Here is a 20212-nt window from a genome sequence, read left to right on the forward strand (position 1 = left end):
CTGCAAGTCTCCCTCCAGAATCCTGCAGCCCTCCTACCACCAAAGATGTTATTCCAGCTTGATTTCTGCTCTTTCTGGCATCTTTTTCTCTTCTGGACTTTGTAATCAACAGAGTAGGTGTGATTGAAAAATATGGTGAATATCTAAAATTAAAAAAAAATATTACGGTAACAGACACATTATCTTTATTCTCCCTCAAAGCCCCCCCCCCCCCATTTCAAGCACATTTATCCCATCATTCTGAACACTTTCTGAAGCAGATCTGAAAGTCCTCTTTTGTGGTGTCTTTGGTTGTGCTGTCATGGTTGCCTTGATGTCCTGAATTGATTCAGAATACTTCCCTTTCTTGGTCATTTTGACTTTGGAAAAGAGCTAGAAGTTGCCTGGTGCCAGATCCAGTGAATAGGTGGATGAGGACATGTTTTCACAAGCCTGGCTTTCCATTGGATGACCCTTGGCACAAGCATTCACCTTGTAAAGACACTCAGGAAAGAGGACTTCCAGAACTGCTTCAGGAAGTGGCAGGAACAATGGGATAAGGGTGAGGCAGGGGAAAGCATTTTGAGGGGCATTAATGGCAATGTAATTTTACTGTAATAATTTTTTTTTATTTAAGCACACACCATATTTTTTATCGGTCCCTGTATAAATAGATAGCACTGTTTCCCACCTAAAAATAAATTTTCTATTGAGCATCTGCGTCCCTTGAACTATTGGCTCATTTCCCTACTTGCCTTTTTATGGCTAAACTCCCCAAAGGCTTATCTCTACCAGCTCTCTCCACTTACTTTAGTTGTTTTTTCTCTTGAATGCATTGCAATCAGTTTCTTTTTCCTTTATCACTCAAAAAACAAGACAAAACAGAAAACCAACCTTCTTTGTCAAGGCCGCGATTCCTAGTAGCATAAAGATTTGTCTTTTTTGTTCACATCAATCCTGGTTTATGCCTGTTGTCCTGTCATATTTTAATTACCAAGAGTTTCCTTCTTCACTCTCAAGAATCTGCTGATTTGGGCAACAGATTTCTTGCTCATTTTGTCTACTACTAATTTCTGTGCCCCAAATTCAATGGTTGATTCTCACTCCTAGGGTCTTTAATCAGGCACATTTAAGACAACTTATCTCACATTTGTCCCAGAACCACAGGCTTCCCTGGCTCTGGAGCACCCTTTTCTTCTACACAATGGATAGAGGGAAGTTCTTTCTTCCTCTTCCCTTCTGGCTTCTCTGAAGAATGTTTTTCGGTCTCCTTTGGTGTTCATTTTGTATCTTTAATGGCTTCATCTAATTTTATGGCTTTAAACCATCTAAACATTCATAGTGTCCCAAATTCTATTTTGGCCTGGACATCTCCTTCAAACTCCACTCAACCTCTAATTCAGAATCTGCATTTGGACCCCAACCCAAGACAAGCAGCTTGGGGGTCCTGAGGCCGTCCCGGGCCACGCCCACGGCCCGGTGAGGTCCGCTTAGCCGCGCGGGCCTCCAGAGCTCAGTCCCGCCCCCCACCCCCCGCCCCGTGCACCGCCTACCTACCTTCTGGCTTTTCTGCTACCTGGTCTCACACTACAGAGGCACAGGAGATTATAAAGACTCTTGTCCTGAGCGCCACAAGATAGAGCAGAAGTTAGTAACAGAAAGAGGACTTCTCAGGCTTCTGGAAGAAAATTGAAGCTCAGCAGAAAAGTAAAGAGAATTTGTACAATAAAGGCACATCAGACCACTGTACTTGGTCTGCTGCTGGCTTGCTGAGACTCATTGACTTGTATATGCACAGGGATTCCTACGTTGCCTACTGTGACAGCAGAGACATACCCTGAAGGAGGCCCATAATTTCTATTGCTATTTGCAAAAAAGAAAAAAAATTTTTTTCTTATTTTTAATTCTTAATTTTTACTTTTTTTCTACTCTGCAAAGTTTTACTTTTCTTTCTTTTCTTTCTTTTATCTTTTCTTTCTCTCTCTCTCTCATTCACTATCCCACATTGCCTCTCATCTCCCCATTTGTTCCTTTCTACACTGAATTCGGATTTCTCCCTTACTGTTCTTTTCTTCTCTTTTTCCTTCTTTTGATTATCATTAGGTTTAAAGGAAAGTAAATTTGGTATCTAGCCTCCCTGTTGCTGTTAGGTGGCTCTATTCACATCTTTTTCTTTCATTCTGCCATTTTCTCTTGCCTTTAACAACTTCTTAGAGTTTGTGTGATCTTTCTGTGTCTTCTGGCCTCACCGCTAATCTTACCTGTTCTCTCTAACTGTCCCTCCCTCCCCAACTCCTTTTAGCTCCTCACCCCGAAGGGGAAAGATGCTATATTGAAGAGTTTATTCATTATAAACTTACGTTGGGTTGGTCCTTGGTTTTAATTTAACTTACATAGTTAAAAGTGATAGATTAATAACTACCACAAATTGTCATTTTCTAAGCTGTGGTTGATGCTATGGTATTGCTGACTATATCATTTGGGCTAACATGTTGTGATTGATCTAATTAGTTTTCCTTCCTGGTATAAGAAAAATATAATAGCTTCAGAGTCATTAGCATCTCAAAACCCAAACACAAGCCATATCTAGAAGACACCTCTGAAAAGCAATCATTCCACAAGGGTTTTAAATACAAGCAACAAATATACCTACATTAAGCAATCTTGAAATATCAATCCAGAAATTAAATCAAGTACAGTACCAAAAAAAAATGAGAAGACACTTAAGCAAGGCACAAATGCAGGCTTCCATGCCACAAAAAGGAAATTCTGGGGGAAATGAGGTGGAAAACTCTGATCAGCAACAACTTGGACACCCTGAACTGATAGCACAGGAAGTAACAAAGCAGATGCATGAGGCTCTAGAAAAATCTCAAAACAGAAATAATCTCCCAGATAAATACAGACATGGTGAGCAGAGTGAAAGACATGATTAGAAGCTCTAAGAGCAGAAATAGATAAGAAAATAGATGAGATCAGAAACATGCTGGAAGCCATGAATGCCCAGCATAAGAAAGAAATGGAAAACATGATTGCTCAACATAAGAAAGAAATGGAATCCATGAAACAGATTCAAACAGATATTCAGGACATTAAAAACTCCATTGAAAACGTGCAGAGCAGACTAAGAGAATCTGAAGACAAAATATCAGATATAGAAGACAGGTTTGCCATTAAGGACCATGAAAACAGAGATTTCTTAAAGATAGTAAGCAACTATGAGAAATCAATCCAACAGCTGCTAGATGATGCAAAGAAGAATAACATAAGACTCATAGGAGTCCACAAAAAAACAGGAGAAAATATAACATACATAAAAAAACTGTTCACAGAAATAATAGTAAATAACTTGCCAGACAGAGGTAGAGAGTTGGATGTACAGATAAGTGAGGCATATAGAACTCCAACCAGCCATGACCAAAAAAAATCTACACCTAGACATATAATAGTCAAGATCCCAGAAACCCAACAGAAGAACAAAATTCTACAGGCAGTTAGAGAAAAGAAACAAATCACCTACAAAGGAAAGCCCATCAGAATCATGGCAGATTTCTCAACACAAACCCTCAAATCAAGGAGAGCCTGGAGTGAAGTATTTCAAGCCCTAAAAGAAAAAAACTTCCAACCTAGACTGTTGTATCTGGCAAAATTATCTTTCAAAATTGATGAGGAAATTAGATACTTCCATGACAAAGAACACCTGAGAAATTTCATGAACACCAAACCAGCACTCCAAACAACTTTAAGCAATATACTAGAAAAAGACAATGAAGGTCACAACTCCATGAGGCCCAGCAGAGAGAAGGCACCACGCAAGGTAAGACACTAAAGCGAAAGGGGGGAAAATAAGAAAAGAGCCAACAACAGTAAAACATCATGACAAGGATGAGTCAATATCTGTCAATTATAACTATCAATGTTAATGGCCTCAATTCACTAATCAAAAGAAATAGACTGGCAGAATGGATTAAGAAGCAAACCCCAGCAATATGCTGTATACAAGAAACACATCTAACTCAAAAGGAAATCCATAGACTGAAAGTAAAAGGATGGAAAACAGTTCTCCACCCAACAGGAACCCAGAAAAAAGCAGGTGTAGCAATCTTATTTGCAGACAAAGTAGATTTCAATCCAAAACTAATTAAGAGAGACAAAGACGGTCACTACATCCTTGTGAAAGGAACAATCCAAGAGGAAGAGATGACAATCCTAAATATATATGCACCAAATACAAATGCCCACAACTATACAAAACAAATATTAATAGACATGAAAAACCAAATAAACACTAACACAATTGTAGTGGGGGACCTCAATACTCCACTATCACAAAAAGACAAATCATCTAGACAAAAAGTTAACAAGGAAATTCTACAACTGAATCAAGCTATTGAACAAATGGACTTAAATAATAGATGTTTACAGAGTGTTCCACCCAACAAAATCAGAATACACATTCTTTTCAGCTGCACACAGGTCGTTCTCCAAAATAGATCACATGTTAGCTTATAGGACATATCTAAGTAAATGTAAAAGAATCAAAGTTATCCCCTGTATATTATCAGACCATAGTGAAATACAATTGGAGATCAATAACATAAGAAACCGCAAAACACCCACAAACACATGGAAATTGAACAGCACCCTCCTGAACAACCAATGGGTCACATAGGAAATTAAAGAAGAAATTAGACAGTTTGTACAAGTAAATGAAAATGCTAGTACAACATACAGGAATCTGTGGGACACAATGAAAGAAGTTCTACATGGGAAATTCATAGCAGTGAATGCCCATATTAGGACAACAGAGAGAACTCAGTTAAATAACTTAATGCAGAACCTCAAGCTTCTAGAAAAAGATGAGCATAACAAACCCAAAGCTCATACAAGAAAGGAAATGATAAAGATCGGAGCAGAAATCAATGCAATGGAGACTAAGAGAACAATACAAAAAAATCAGTGAATCAAAGAGTTGGTTTTTTGAAAGAATAAATAAAATGGATAAACCTTTAGCCAACCTTATCAAAAAAAGGAAAGAAAAGGCTCAAATACATGCAATTAAGAATGAAAAAGGTGAAGCCATAACAAATCCAGCAGAAATCCAGAGAATCATCAATACCTACTTTGAGAACCTGTACTCTAATAAAATGGAAAACACAGAAGAAATGGATAGATTCCTAGATACATACAAATTGCCAAAATTAAATGAAGAAGATATAGGAATTCTAAACACCTCAATTACAATGAATGAAATTGAAAATGTAATAAAAAACTTAACAACAAAAAAAAGCCCAGGTCCTGATGGCTTCACTACTGAATTCTACAAGACATTTAAAGAAGAACTATCATCATTACTCTTTAAACTCATCAAGGAAATTGAAAAGGAAGCAAGGCTTCCAAATTCTTTCCTGGAAGCAAGTGTTACTTTGATTCCAAAACCAGGGAAAGACCCAACCCAAAAAGAGAACTACAGACCAATCTCCCTAATGAACATAGAAGCAAAAATCCTCAACAAGATACTGGCAAACAGAATACAGAGTGTCATCAAGAAGATCATACAACCTGACCAAGTCGGATTTATCCCAGGGATGCAAGGATGGTTCAACATCTGTAAATCAATAAATGTAATACACTATGTTAACAGAGTCAAGGACAAAAACTACATGATCATCTCAATAGATGCAGAAAAAGCATTTGACAAAATCCAACACCCATTCATGATAAAAATGCTACAGAAAATTGGAATAGGAGGTCTTTATCTCAACCTGATTAAGGCTATCTATGAAAAACCAATAGCCAACATCATACTAAATGGTCAAAAACTGAAAACTTTCACACTAAAATCAGGAACAAGACAAGGATGCCCACTATCACCACTCCTGTTCAATATTGTTCTGGAAATATTAGCCATTGCAATTAGACAAGAGAAAGAAATAAAAGGAATAAAGATAGGAAAGGAAGAAGTGAAACTGTCATTATTTGCTGATGATATGATACTTTATGTAGAAGGCCCAAAAAACTCAGTCAAAAGTCTTCTAGACCTAATTGACAGATTCAGTAGAGTAGCTGGATACAAGGTCAACACTCAAAAAAAATAGCCTTTTTATATGCAAATAGCAGACCCATTGAGAGAGAAATTTGGGAAATAATTCCCTTTACAATAGCATCTAAAAAAAATGAAATATCTAGGAATCAACCTAACAAAGGAAGGAAAAGACCTCTGCATTGAAAACTACAGCACTCTGAAGAAGGAGATCAAAGAGGATATAAGAAAATGGAAAGATATCCCTTGTTCCTGGGTAGGAAGAACCAATATAGTGAAAATGGCCATACTTCCAAAACTACTATATAGATTCAATGCAATGCCAACTGAAATTCCAACAATATACTTCACAGAACTAGAGAAAACAATCTAAAAATTCATTTGGAAACAGAAGAGACCTAGAATTACAAAAGCAATTCTAGGCAACAGAGAATGGCTGGAAGTATCACAGTCCCCAACTTGAAACTATACTACAAAGCTACTGTAATAAAATCAGCATGGTACTGGCAAAGAAACAGACCCAAAGAGCAGTGGAATAGATTAGAAGATGCAGAAACAACTCCAGACATACTCAGCCACCTCATCTTTGACAAAGGAGCCAACCATCCTCACTGGAGGAAAGATAGCCTATTTAATAAATGTTGTTGGAAAAACTGGATTTCAACATGTCAGAAATTAAAACTACACCCATACCTATCACCGCTCACTAAACTAAGATAGAAGTGGATTAAAGATCTAAATATTAAGTCAGAAACACTAAACTTGCTGGAAGATAAGTTAGGTAGAACTCTTGATGACATTGGCATAGGAAAAGACTTTATGAACAAATCTTCAGTAGCGCGGAAGCTAGCACAAAGAATCAACAACTGGGATCTCATCATATTAAAAAGCTTCTGCACTGCAAGAGAAACCACCAACAGAGCTAACAGACAACCTACAATGTGGGAAGAAATATTTAGCAGCTGTAGCTCAGACAAAGGTCTACTATCAAGAATATATAAAGAACTGGAAAAACTCAGACCCCCTCAAATCCAAAAACCCAATTCAAAAATGGGCATCTGAAATGACATTTCTCAGAAAAAGAAGTAAAAACAGCAAATAAATATATGAAAAAATGTTCAACATCACTGGTCATTCGAGAGATGCAGATGAAAACAACACTGAGATTCCACCTCACCCCACAAAGAATGGCTGCTATCAAGAAATCAACAAATAACAAATGCTGGCGGGGGTGTGGAGAGAAAGGAACCCTTCTCCATTGTTGGTGGGAGTGTAGATTGGTGCAACCACTGTGGAAATCAGTATGGCGATACCTCAAAGAACTAGGATTGCAGGTCCCATTTGACCTACCTATTCCCCTACTGAGAATCTTCCCCAAAGAATTAAAAGAATCATACCACAGCGATATATGTGCACCTATGTTTATAGCAGCACAATTTGTAATAGCTAAAGCTTGGAAACAGCCCAAGTGCCCATCGACTGGAAACTGGATAAAGAAGATGTGGGTTTTTTTTATAAAATGGAGTACTACTCAGCCATAAAGAATGAGAAACTAGAGACATTTATAGCTAAATGGATGCATATTGAGGCCATACTCTTAAGTGAAATAAATACAACACACATGTGTAAATATCAAATAGTTTCTCTCGTGTGAGAAATTGAAAGTATAAATAAGGATGAAAACGATTAAAATGAATAACTGATAATTTGAAATAAGAAAAGGTCCAAGGGTTTGGTTGGGGATGGTGGAAGGGAAAGGGGAAAGGGAAGAAGGGAAAGATAAAAATTATGGAAAAAAAATGGAATCTAACTCTGTAGATAGGGAAGGGTGGAGGGGGTGAAGGGTGCACAGGTAATGGGAGAAAAAATAAAAACTAAGATGCATCATGTTCTGGTACAAACACCCAATGATAAATGTAAATATTTTATACCTAAAATGTACCAATAAATATACATATTTAAAAAAAAAAATAAAAAAAGAATCTGTATTTGCATTTCTTATAGGTTTATCAAGCTTGGCACATCAAAAACCAACTCCTGAGTTTTTCATTCCGGTAGATGGCTATCCTTGTCTTCTCTCTTTCTCTTACATCTACATTTAGTCCATCAAAAATATGAGTTTTAAATTTAAAATATCTTAAAATAGAACTTTTTCTCCACCTTATCCAGTATTTCTGTAGGCTACCATTGTATTTTTACATGCTTTTTAAAGTTACTGATTAACTGGTCTTCCTGCCCCTTCCTGGCCTTTCACTCACTCAGACTCTGTTTTCTACACAGCAGCCAGAATGATTCTTGTGATGGCCCATGAGGCTTTCTGTGAGCCAGCCGGGTCATCTCTCGGCTGTGATCGCCTACCACTCCAGCCCTCTCTGAGTTGACCACAGCCTCCTTGCTGTTCTTCAAGCACACCCAGCCTGTTTCAACCTCACTTCAGTGTCTTTGCACATGCTCTTCTCTCTTACAGGATCATCTTCCCCGGGCTTCTCCTGTGGTCTTCCTTTGTCATGTGTCTGTTCAAATTTCAGCTTATCACCTTTCCTGACATCTCTTTCTACCTACAATAAACCACCACCACCTTCACATGAGCACTCCGTACCCCCTTCTTTGTCTTTCTCTGTTATACTTAACACTATGTGACTTTATGTGTCTGTTTGCTTTCTGACTCTTCTGCTATAAGAAAAACTAATAAAGGCCGGGACTGTATTTATTTTATTACAGGTTTTATCCCCGGTGTCTGAAACTGTTCATGGTGTATGATAGGCACATGATAATATTTGTTGAGAGAATGAATTGATTTATACTCTTATAAAATAAGACTGATGACATATTTTTCAAAAACTTCCTGATGTCTTGGAGTTCGTATCTATTGTCAACCACAAGTGAAAAAATTAAGATTTAAACAAAGCAAAACAAACCAACCTCCTCCAAAGCTCTTGTTGGTATAAAAAGATAACAATATCACCAAAATGTCTCCAAACAGATAAAATTTTCTTTAAATTACATCACATTCTTATGGGAATTATTATATAACTATAGAGATGATTTTTAAAGAATACTTAACGGCATAGGAAAATGCTTACTATATAAGCTAACAGAAAAAAAGTGAATAGAGTGAATCAACTTTGGGTCTCAAATATGTAAAAGTAAATAAATATACCTGGGAGGAAAACAATAGGAGAAAATGTCCTAAGACATGAATAGTGGGGATTTCTAGGTGGTGCAGCAATGAGGAATTTGAATTGTTTTAATTTTTTCTATCTTTTGCAAAAATTTCATCATGTCTATTTGTTTTACCCTCAGAAAAATACCTTCTTATATACTTCTAAAGTGATAGCATTCCAGATTCACAGAAGAGAGAGATTCTTTGTAAGTTTTTGCAAATATGGTAAACTTTGGTAGGCCCACAGGCTCTCTCCTGAGTCTGTTCAGGCTCACAATGCAATCTGAAATCAACAGGCTGAAGGTGCTCCTTCCTGGCTTAAGAAAACATGCTTTCAAAGTTGGTGTCATTTGTGCAGCAATATTATCTTTACTCATGAAAACACATTTGCTGGGTCTACTAGTTGATAATCTGATTTGGCTTTATATAATAGATAGAGGGTATTTAACTTAATAAGTTTTAATACAGTAAAATTTTAGGTAGTATAAACTATATATAACTGTAATGAATCTGATTTGGGGAGGATTAATTGGTAACACATCATTAAACTGCTTCTGTTCCTTGTGCAAAATGGTGGCAACATTTTGAAAGTCCTTTCCATTATGTAAAATAATAATTTAAATCTGAATAATGTTTGTGAGAGTGCTGAAAGTACTTTATGAGATTGTAACCTACTGTAGAGAAAGCATTGGCCAGCTCTCATATGGACTAACTGTTCAAAAATCTGGAAGTCAAAACTGAAATTAATGTCTTAGGTCCATTAAGTCAGAGGGAAATTTTTATTCCTCTTCTCCTTTGCTGTGGAAATATTGAGATCAAACTCATGAGTGGCTCAGGGAAAGGCCTTGTGAACATGCATGTGCTTAACTTTCCTTTTGCTTAATAGTTTTCTAAGTTAGGATCCAATTTAAAAAAAATGTTATCCTTATAGCTTGGAGTTAGAAGAATTTGACAGGGTAACAGTACCGATAATTTCAAAGTATTTCACGTGTGTGTGTGGCACTGGGGACTGATCTCAAAGTCTTTACAATGAACTACATCCTTTTTTAAAAAAAAAAATTTTGAGACAGGGTCTGCTAAGTGAAGGAATCTGATCACTGCCAACCTGGTCTAAGCAGAGACCACTTTAAAGCCCTTCTCCCTGCTACACTTTTACACCTGCTGCAGATGTAGCATTGTGAGTCGACAAGGCCCAGTAAGCACACTACACCCTGTAATTCCAATCATTGTTCAGCCCTGCTCTTGACAAATGGCACACAGCTCCTTGTGCGTCCTCAAGTCCTGTTCTGGGTGGATAGCCACAGCACCTTTGTACTGAACTCTCCCCCTCGACAGTCCCATTGTGACGTTTTCCTCCCACAGCCCCCCTTTTTTATGTTCATGACCCTGTGAAGACCTTATGACCTGTAGGAGAGTTAGCTGTCTGGTCTCTAGTGCCAGAGCCATCCCTCTCAGGTTTGTTCTGAAATAAGCTTGTCCTGTTGAGCTTGTATCCTTGCTTCTTTTCCTTTTTATTCTAACACTAAGTTCCCCAAATACCTGAACCTCCCAGAGTGCCGGGATTACTGACCACCACAGTGTGCCACCATGCCAGGCTCCAAAATTGTGTTTGGACAAAATGGTTTGTCCTTTCTGCACGGGTCTGCAATGCCCTGTGGGTAGGAGACGAAGAGGGCCTCTTCCCAGGCTTTTTGCTCTGCTCTCAGGGCAGTGCATCTATTCTTCTCCGGCAGCTCACCCTCTGCCCTGCCTCCCTTCAAACCAAGCATTTATCTCTATCTTTGGGACTACGTGCCCTTCTCCTCTTTCTCATCTTTCTCCTCCTAATTCAGTAGTCTTGCTCCTAATTAGAAAGGTGTTTCAGGCTATTGCTGGCCATCCAGCCAAGCATCAATGTGTCACCTTCCCCTTGTCATACATACATACATATGTACAGATATATACATATATATACATATATATATATATATTTTTTTTTTGTACTGGGGATGAAACTCAGGTCCCTGCACTTGCGAGTCAGCCGGCAGAACCACTGAGCTAAATCCCTGGCCCCCTTGTCTTATATTTATTTGAAAGATCACAAAAGATATGTGAGAGAATGGAAAGAATGGAAAACAAAATGGTTTTTGGTAATTTCTAGGATTAGGAACTTTTCCTTTCTTTTTAACTTATCCTTCAGACTTCTCTTCAGGCTTAATTTTTCTTATCACCCCATTATCTCAATACATTTGCTACCTGCGCTAACTGCAAAATGAATTAAAAACCTTTAGGATGAAAGTGTCAACAGAGGAACACACCTTCAGGGTGTTAACTCCTGGTAGCTGCTCAGTTTCATTTTCTGCTTCTTGGACAAGGCAGCTTTGGGGATTGCACAGGAGGCCTTAAAGAGCGGGAGAAATGGAAGACCCATGGACAGGGTGGAAGAACTCCTGGGGGCAGAATGAATCTCATTCTGAGACTCTCTCCACCCCGGCCCTCCTTGTGGGGGGCGACTGCTCTCTCTAATTTTTTGCTGCCCTAGGAAGGCCCCTGTCACAGCTCCTCCTACTCCTTCCTGCGCTGCTGAGGCAGGGCAGCCACAATGAAAGACCTGTGGCTTCCCCTGAAGGCCGCTGTGGGTGTGACCAAGTGAATGGGTACTTGCCTGTGTGACTATATGTCATCTTGGGGGGAAAAGAACAATAATACTCTGCCTCCCCATGTGGTGAGTTTCCCTCTCACCCTGCTCAACCTCTTCTATTTTCATCTACATTGTCCCAGACCTGGGGCCCTTGAAAATGTCACCATGCTCTCCCCTGCCTCCTCTTTTTTCTCTTCCGTGACCTTTTAGGGTATCCTGGGCAGGGCTTTAATTTAAGGGGTTTGAGTGAATGATGTCTCCTCCCTCCACATTTTGGGGGGTGCTGACAATCCTGATGGGCATTTGTTTAAAAGAAACACATTTCTCTGGAAAGTATTCTACTTTCTAGTGTCGCATACAAAATGAGATGGATAATCTCCTTTTCTTGTTCTTTCATGCTAGTACCTGAAAAGAGAAGCCGGTGCAAGTAGAAGCAAATTGCATGGAACTGAGTACTCACGGTTGAATTCACCCCCTTCCATCAAGAACTACTGTGTTGAAACTGTCTCCACACCAACCCCAAGTGTAGGTACAATGAGCTGAAGAAAAGTACCACATTCATCAAGATTCCTTTTAGAGAAAGTGCTGCATTTGCATGGGAGAAATACTTTGATCAATTGTGGGAGGTTAAAAAGTGACACTGCAGATGTAACCTTGCAATCAGACTTGCTGTCTAACTTCTAGGCTTGAGAGAAAGAGTGGGGTGCATTTAAAAAATTGTTTCTTGATCTATTGTTTTGCTTGAGAGGGAAAGAGAGAAGGGGGCAAGGGACTTGTTTATAGGAAACTGGCTGTGGAATGGGACACTCTCCCTTCATCCCCTACTCCTTCAGAGATCAGTACAGTTTCTGATGCCCCAAGTCCCTGATGAGAGTGGAATTTTTCCTGAAGTCTGAGCCAGCCCTGGTGTGACCAGCAACGGTGTATGCAGATGCAGAGGTGGGAGCCGGAGGCTAAGAGATCACAAGAAAGGAAGTCTGTAGGAGTTTACAGAAATGGTAGGGAGAATTTTGAAATTACAAAACTGTGGAATTTGGGGCTTTAACCTGGACCTATATGTCAGAGGAACAGAGGAGCCTCTTAACAGAGTAGGAGTGTAAGAGAAAAGTGACTTGGTGGTCATGAAGAACTGCATAGCTTCTTATCAGACAGAACATAGGTTGGCTCCTTCACAACAGTGGGGTCAGACCTGTTTTCCTTCTAAGCTAGCTCCTTGCTGTGGTTTCAAAAGGAATGGTGCTCCCCAGAGGCCCATGTATTCAGGGCATGGCCCCAGCATGGTAGTATTTAGGGGTAGCATAGACTTTTAAAAAGTGGGACCCAGTGAGAGTTCTTAGGTCACTGGGGATGTGCCCTTGAAAAGGGTGGGAAGACCTGGGTGTCTCAGCCTGTCATCTTTGCTCTCAGGCTTGTGATGTGAAAGGATTAGTCCAACATCCCCACCACATGGTCATCCATCACTGTCACCAAAGACCCTAAGCAAGGGGGCTGCCGGATCATAGACTGGAACCTCCAGAACTGTGAGGCAAAATACAACTCTTTTTACTTCCTGAGTAGCTTGTGTTGCACGTTTCATTACAGTGACAGAAAACTGATGAATATATTCTTTTCAGTTGCTGAGTCAAATAAGCACAGTGTCATTTATTAATTCAGAGCAGGAAGTACAGTGATATTTATTATTTTATTCTCCTTTATATTGAAAATATGTTCTATTTTTTTGAAAGAAAAGATATCTAAAAAAGGACACAATTATCAAATTTACTTTGTCCTCAGCTGAAGGCGTGAACTAGTAAATAGCCATCAGCCACAACGCAAGCTCTCCATTAGCCTAGCGCAAGTTCCTGCACCTTACCATCCAAGTTCATGACCAGAGTGCTAGTGGTGAGGGGTGGTTCTGACAAGCAGCCTTGCATATGGGGTTGAGAACCAGGTCTCCATGCTCTGCCTTGCTTTGTGGAAGATGCAAGACCTTCAGAATCAGTGTCTAGATAATCTCAGCCCTTTAAAAGTTCCCTACTGGGGGAGCTGGGCAAACTCTTTGGGGGCCACTGTCACCCACATCTTCTAACTTTCCATCCAGTGTCCTTCCAGTCTTATAGTACTCACCGCCACAAGGCTGGTTAGTGGCAGCACACCCAGATTTCAGGTCACTGATGCAATTCAGATGGAACCAAAACAGTTTCCCAATTGAAACAAGGAGTCCACAGCTCGGCCATGAAGACCTGATTTCTCGTCTGTCCTTCTCCTTGTGACACTCACTGACCTTGGACACGTGGGGCATGTTTCAATCTGTGCATGGCCCCTGAGGAGCTCTGCCCAAGCAGTCATCCACTTCTGGCTCAGGTTCCTTGTGTCCTGCCCTACTTCTGTGTCCAGGGCAGGGACTGTGGTGGCTGCGATGTAAATATGGAGAAAAAGCACTTTTACTTCTGCTAGAATCTTTAGCCCGTGACCTGGGTAGAGGGGAGGGGGAAGCTAAGTGTCTCCATCTGACTCTGGATGTGTCATGTGTTACTCTCCAGACTGGTCTGGGGCTGTCCCCAGGCAGTGGTTACCTGTGAAGTGACACAACGCAAGGAGAGAGCTGTCCCTGCAGGAATTGCCTCAGGTCTTGATGTCCTCATTTCTTCAGAATGTCAGGGTGTTCTGCAGTATTGCTCTTCTTTCCAGAGCTGACAGGGCACAGATGCCTATTTCTCTCAGAGATCTTCTGTGGTATGGATCATATAACATCCTGGCAGCCTGGTTGGATGTTGAATCTGGAGGGGAAGGCCTCTGATGAGGGAGCTGGTGCCTTGTTTCGATTCTGGCTTTGCCACCCAAGGACTGACTCAAGCCAGTCACCCCATCCTGCCCATCTCAGTCTTTCTATGAGCAAAGTGAACATTTCTGCTCTCTCTTCCCTCACAAGGCTCTTGAGATGGAAAAGTGCATGTGGCACCAAAGGGCTCTGTAGTGTTAGCACCACTATGCTGCGGCTGGAGGAGGGCCTGGTGGGGAGGGGGGGTGTGGTCTGCTGAAATGCCCCCTTGAGTACCTGGCAATGCTGTGGGCTCAGGGGTAGAAGAGAGAGAGGCAGCTGTGCACCCTCAGCTTCCTGCAAGGTCTGGGTGGTATTTGTCCAGGAACAAAACTCTTCAGTTTTTTGTCCCTCAATCAGATATTCTCCCCCAAATCTAAAGCCACTTTCATGGGATCTCTATTAAAAAAACAAAAACAAAACCCAAGAGAGCAATTGGAGATAGAATTCCTTTCACAGACAGAGCAAAAATAGAGCAAAAGCCTTGAAGTGTCATTTTGCATGGTCCATGGGGTAGGAGGCTACCTGCTTCTTTCTGTGCTGCCCCTTTAGTATCTGCATGGTGTTGCCTTGAGCTGCTCCCTTAGGGGTGGGCATGGGGGCCGAGGATGGAGAATCAGTGTCTGTCTCTGACCATGAGTGTTTGTACTCCAGCTCCCAACATAAACACCCTGCACAGTGCTTGCCTAACTGTGCAAGCTTCCTTTGATTTTTGGTGTCACTCATCAAATTTTGAGAGTCATAATAGTTCACAGGGTTTATCACCACTCTTGGCACCATGTGGCTTCCAAGGGTGTTCCTAGGTGGGATGAAGGAGAAGAGTCCCATGAAGAGGAAATGGCTATAAGAAGCAACAGGTCAAAGATCTTGGATCATAGAGGTGGAAGTAACCCCAGACACCATTACTTCTCATCTTTCCTTTCCCCCTCTGTTAAGGGCTGCTCCAGACTCCAAAGATGTTCACCAGTGGATCATTTACTACAGTTCAGCCAGCCCATCTCATTTCTGGACAACAGTAAGTGGGAGAAAATAAATCAGTATTAAGGCAAAATCTGCTTCCCTGTATTTTCAATTCTGTGGTCTTAATGATATCTTAAAGGCATTCCAGTGACAGTCAGAACAGTCCCACTCTTCCCTATAGGTATTCCGTGAGTTTCTGGTAAGGCAGAAGCTGTAAAGTTACTCTATAATCAGCAGTCATGTACCTTTAGGGCTAACACTGGAGGTGCTGCAGCACCTGCAAGATGGTGAGCAAAGGGAGCCCCAGACTCTAACAGGATTGACAGCAGATCTTCAAAAAACCCTTTGAGAACTCTGAAATCCCTAAATCAGTGTGCAAAGGAGCCATTTACGACCCACCTTGTATGCCAGGCTCTGCAGGGGACTGCATGGGTGTTGGGCCTGCCTCACGAAGCACCCTTGAAATGAGCATTTGAGAACAACAGTCAAAGGAGTAAGCAAGTCAATTTCAGAAAGTGAAAAACACTGAAGAAAATGAATAGGGCAATGAGACTGCGTTCACCTGTAATTCTGAAATAGTAAAATACATCAGATTCTTAAAACAAGTTATTCTTTGGATATATAGTTATGGTATCTTTTCCCCATCCAGAGTTAATAAAGATATTCTTTCCCTTCCTTTACCTCCCTTCTTCCCTTCCTCCCTCCTTCCCTTCCTTGTTTCCTTTCTGTATTTACTTTTTAAGTCTAGGGATTCAATTTATCAAGTCTATTATTGTATATGGTGTGAGGTAGGGATCTTTTATTTTTCCTGTGAAATAAGCAAAAATCTCCAAAACTACATACTGAATAATATACATTTTCTTCATCTCATCATAATTTATACATGTATACACACATTTTATATATATATATATATATAATATGCGTGTGTGTTTTGTGTATGAACATATATTTTTCATAATCATTATTCTGAACTTTCTATTATTCTGGTTGTTCTCTCACTTAGTACTATAATGTTTTATTATGACAGCTTTGTCTTACATCTTAACATGTGATAGGGCAATTTGTCTTTTCTTTTTCTTTTCCAAACTTTTTTCATATATCTTTAAGTCACAAAAATTTAAAAATTACATTAGAAATTTTCTTCCCCCAAATCCTTTGGAGATTTTTTTTTTTTATCAGAATTACACTGAATACTAGATTAATTTGTGGAAAACTGACATCCTTACAATGTTTGCCATCCATTTGATAAATATTTATTTTTTTGTGTCTTAATAGAGTCAAATATTGCTTTTATATTAAAACAACATGGGTAGATTATGGAACAGAATAAAAAATTATCACAAATTTTGAGATAAATCATGAGACTCTGAGGATGTGTTGCACTTACAGTGTATTGTAACACTCTCCTAACAAGACTTTTTTCACCTTTGGGAGATCTCTTTATACTTGAGGCATGGCTAGGTAAATCTGGGAGCACTGCCCTTATACATATTTCCTGCAAGACAACTCTCTCCTGTCTGAGTGGTCAAGAATGTGGGTCCTGGAGTCAAATTAGTTGGGTTCCAGTCCCAATCAAGCATTTATTAGCTGGACGACCTTAGGCAGATGTCTTAATCTTCCTAAATACTTAGTTTCATAATAGTAAAATGGAGAATCAAATAAGATAATGCCTTGGTAGGAAGTGAGTGCTTAGTAGATATTAGCTAACATTATAAGAAATTCTAAGGTATACTTGATATACTTTGATGCATGAAAATGTGTATTGTGTGTAGGTATTTGTAAATGAAAAATGGAGAGGAAAGATTCTTTCCCTCATATATTAAATAACCTTCTGAGGCAACAGCAGTTTAAAATTTTTCTTTGTTCTCCTCAAAATGCACAACTATTAAAAAAATCAAACTGAGGAGGGTAGACAGTCTCAGTAAATAAAGATCTGAAGCAGGCTATAAAAAGATAAAATTGGTAATAGGAATTTGGTAAAAGGAATAAGCTGATACAATGTTAAGAACTTAAAAAAAAGAACTTAATAGAAATTAGATAAAGAACTTTGCAGTGAGAATTAAGAGTCCTTTTGTCATCTAAGGAGTTAGTTATAACCAGAGCGAAAGTAGAGTTCAGGAGGCTGGGAGAGAAACTGAGTAGTAATTAGAGTTTTCACTATGCTTGGCTTGGAGCAAGGGCAACAGGAAGAAAGGGCCAAGGGGTATTTTATTAGGAAGTTAAACTGCATTTGGGCAGGAAATCACAAACTTGAAGACAACTCAACTCCACTCCATTCAGATGATCATGCTCCACTGATACCTGATTCAGGAGAAGTCAACTCTATTGCCACTGGAATGTTGAATAACCATCCAGCGTCAATTCAAATGCTAATCAGTAGTAGCTGAAATAGGGAGAGAGCATTCAGTCTAAGCCCGGTGATCAGTTTCCTTTTGGTTTGGAATCAATAGTGATTTGTCTCATTGTTAAAACATAAGGGCATATAATTTATGTCTAATGTCTATTTACAAGGTACAGATTGGTCTTGTTTCCTTTTCCTGTGGCTTCTCTGACTTCATCTTCTACCACTCTTTCCTTTGATTTCTCAAACCAGCTATTTTAGACATCTTGATTTTTCTTCATTGTACCCCATACATTCCTGCCTCAGGACCTTTGTACTTGCTGCTTCCTTTGCCTGCCTAGAGTGCTCTTTCATTAGACAGTTGCATGGGTAATGCTCTCATTTCTTTCAGGTATTTTTGCTTAATAGTTGTATTTTCAGTGATGCTGTATTTCAGTTATTTTATTTAAAATCTCAGTTATTTTTTCTGTGATATTTCATTCTACTCTTCCATCCTTTATGTTTTCTTTTGAATATTCACAACTTTCTGGTGTTTGATATATCTCAGTCATTTAACCCTGTGCTTGTCTTTCCTCCCAGAAGGATGTTAGCTCTATAAAGTCAAGGATTTTGTCTGTTGTCTTGTAGCCTCACTTCTTAGAACTTTTGGCAGACACACTGTAAACCTCAATCAACATTTACTAAATAATGAATGAAACCAAACTGTGGGCAAAGATAAACCATTTTTTACAACTCTATTTTCCCACTATTCTTTCCCAGCATACATTTAAAAAGAAGGCTGTCATCCTTTGAAGTTGAAAGATTTTTGCCAATCTTAGCCATAGAACCATTGTATTCTTCAGCCAACACAATTTTCAACCATCAACAAAAAAAATGACAATATTAATTGTAGCTGACCCTATGTGTTAACCAGTCTCCCAGTGAGTACCCACTTGGTATCTAGAGCTGGCTATCAGTTGAATTGGTGTTAGAATAGTGAGATATGAAGACAAAGGGCCTTGAAATTTTCTAACTGTGTGACTTTGGGCAGTCACAAAATCTCTCTGGACCTCAGTTTCCCCGTCTGTAAATGCAGACAATGTTATATACTTCTCTGGGTTGTTGAGGGCTATATGAAAGCTCAATATAGGAAAGCTGAATATATGAATATATGCATACTTTTTGATACTGTCATCACAAGGCAACCGATTTCATTAGGACAAATAGCTATTCTGGTAGTAATATAAGTTTGATGCTTTGCAAGCATTATATTAGCTATTTCTACCCATTATCCTTACTAGCAGGTAGTGATGGGGCTGGTATTTATAAGAGAAGACAGAGGCAGAGAAATACCATTGTAGCATGCAGGAAGAGACTCTATAGATGCAGCACCATCACCATTACCACCACCACCAATCATTTATCTTATTTTACTGCATGCAAAGCACTTTTTCCTGCCATACTTCACTTTGAAATCATAGTTGGTAGGCAAGATTGGTGTTATTGTTTCCATTTTTTTAAGAGGGGAAGCTGAGTCTTCATGGAAGTGACATATCTGAGCTGGTGCCATGGGCTAGTGGCATGGCTAAGCCCCGTCTTTCTGACTCTGTCTCTGGAGAACTGCATGCTCTCCTACTCCTCTTGTGCCTGTTGAATGACTGCCACAGCACACTCTCACTCAGCTGCTCTCTCATGTGGAGTTCAAGCTGCGTTACCCTCTAACACACCTTCCCTTCCATTTTAACGATGTCCTCTGCGCCCAGCAGAGAAATGCAGAAACTGTAGAGTCATCAAAGATCTTTTTTTATATTGTCTTAGGTACCTGATAGGATAATAAGGTGCTTATGCTTTATGATTGTCCAAAGAAGCTGAACCTTGACTTAGAAAATGAGTCAACTCTACAAGTCCTCTCCCAGGGTCTGTTACCTCCCAGACTTGGTGGGACACTGGCCAAGCCTGGCTGGATGGTGGGCAGCTCACCCAATCTCTTACCTAGTACTGACTGCACCACCACTCTGCTCAAAGCCATCAGCAGAAGCACTTTGAGGTTAAAATCCACATGTGTTGGCCTACAAGGTAAAGTCCCTTCCTTCCTACCTCTGCAGATGTATGCCTCACTCCAAGCTAGCATGCCCTATCACTCTTCACATCTTTGATTTCTCCATCTTCTCAGGGTCATTGGGGTTTCCTTGGTCTACAATGGTGTACCTTCCCTCCCTCCCTCCTCCCTCTCTCCTTCCTTCCTCCCTCTCTCCCTCATTCTCTTCCTCCATTCTGCCCTCCCCCCTTCTTCCATTTGGCCAATTCCTCCTCTTCCTTTGAGA

Source organism: Heterocephalus glaber, unplaced genomic scaffold (assembly GCF_053883595.1).
Source record: "Heterocephalus glaber isolate CG9 unplaced genomic scaffold, H.glaber_assembly_v1.0 deba00000738, whole genome shotgun sequence".
Lineage (NCBI taxonomy): Eukaryota > Metazoa > Chordata > Mammalia > Rodentia > Bathyergidae > Heterocephalus > Heterocephalus glaber.